The sequence below is a fragment of the Microtus ochrogaster genome, chromosome 10 (assembly GCF_000317375.1).
Source record: "Microtus ochrogaster isolate Prairie Vole_2 chromosome 10, MicOch1.0, whole genome shotgun sequence".
In the NCBI taxonomy this organism is placed as follows: domain Eukaryota; kingdom Metazoa; phylum Chordata; class Mammalia; order Rodentia; family Cricetidae; genus Microtus; species Microtus ochrogaster.
The window spans coordinates 49872377-49874449 of NC_022016.1; positions in this window are offsets into that span (position 1 = coordinate 49872377).

Below are 2073 nucleotides of genomic sequence, written 5' to 3' on the forward strand. Positions count from 1 at the left end.
CTGGTCTCGAACTCACAGAGATCCGCCTGCCTCTGCCTCCCGAGTGCTGGGATTAAAGGCGTGCGCCACCACCGCCCGGCTCCCAAATGGTTTTTATGTTCTGGTTTGGTTTGGGTTTTTCAAGACGGGGTTTCTCTGTCACAGACCTCGCTGTCCTTGAACTCTGTAGACCAGGCTGGCCTCGAACTCACAGTGATCCACCTGCCTCTGCCTCCCGAGTGTTGGGATTAAGGGCCTGCGCCGCCACCACCTGGCTCCCAAAATGAAGTTTTAATATAGAAAGGATGCTTTAACTTCCGTATTTGAGCTCGCAAAGGTAATTGAAGTCGAGATAGAAATTCCAAGACAACCACAGTTGTCCTTTGAGAAGTAAGAATAGTTTATAAGTCTGTGTGTGTGTGTGTGTGTGTGTGTGTGTAATTTGTGTGCGTCTGAGTACTTGTGCTACATGCTGTGTGCAGGAAACCACAGAGGTGAGACGAGAAGTCAGATCACTTGGAGCCGGAGTTCCAGGCAATTGTGGACCACCAAGCATGCCGGTGCTGGGACCCCAGCCCGTGGGCTCTGTAAAACAGCAAAAGTTCTCTTAATGAGCCGTTGCTGTAGCCTAATAGGTCTGTACTAAAAAAAGGTGTGATTAACACGGGACATTAAATATTTCCAGGTCAATTCCAAACATTTACTGTCATAAAGCATAGCAGTGACCTTGAAAATTGTGGGTAAAGGAACATTGAATGAAATAACTTCAATATAGAGAATTAATACTCTTGGAAATTAAGCAGGATTTTACAAAAACTGTGGCTTTTAGAGGGAAATGAAAGAAACAAAGACTCCTCTCTTGTTCGTGTCTGCTTCCAACTTCCCAGATGTACAGGGAAATTGAAGAAATAAAAACCTTACTGGGACCAGCAAGATGGCTCAACAGTAAGAGTGTAAAGCTGGTGAAAAGCTGGCAGCTTGAGGCAGGCGGATCTCTGTGAGTTCGAGGCCAGCCTGGTCTACAAGAGCTAGTTCCGGGACAGGCTCCAAAGCTACAGAGAAACCCTGTCTTGAAAAACCAAAGAGAAAAAAAATACAACTTGAGCTTAATTGCACCCAAGGTGAAAAGAAAGAACTGACACCCGAAAGTTGTCCCCTGACCTCCAAAAGCCCTCACATACATACCATTACAATAGTAAAAATTCTCAAGCTACAGGAACTAGAGAAATTGCTCGGCAGTGAAGAACTGTTTTACCGACATGGTGACTCATATCAATCTGTAATTTCAGTTCCAGGGATGAGCCCCACAGCAACACACACATACATGATACAGACATGGATACAGGCAAAACGTAACAAGGCCCCAGACCTTAGCACAACTAACTCCAAAATGGAAGCATCATTCCAGCTGTAAAATTCAGCACATAGAGAACACCACCTGCCGAAACAAAAACAAAGATCTGATCCAGAAGAATGCTGGGGAAGTCTCTAAATGTACTAATCTTGCCGTTTTTTTGCTTCTGGAGTTCTGCTTCTGGCTAACTGTTCTTGCTAACTGAAGTGTGTCAACCCAAGACATGGCTTTTGTGTTTCAAAGCTCACCCTGGGAAAGGCTCAGGGCTACAATGGGACCACAAGCCCTCAGTGTAGTTGCCAGCTGGCTAATAAAGACTTTGTGGTAGCTTAAACCCATGTCTGAGCAGACTTCTCTGGTGGATACCCCACAACACAAGACAGCCATAACCCATAAATTAAAACCCTTACAAAGGCTGGAATAGTGATGCATTCCTGTAATCCCGGTACCCAATCTCTAGGAAATGTTTCTTCCTCATTTTGTGGTGGTGGCCCTCACCTGTAATCCCAGCTGAAGCAGAGGCAGGAGGATTCTCTGGGTGCTCCTTAGACACCTGCCCACCAGGGGCTTTTGCTGACTCTTCTCAGGAAGTTGTGTGGGCAGACAGAAACCTATTTCACAATTTACAAATGGGGAAGTGTGGTGGGAAAAAGAGGGAAACTGCTTATGATTCGGTCCCAAACTGTAGGGATATCTTGTGTTTTAACAAAGGAGGCTTGACTGAAGATCAGAGTGCAGAG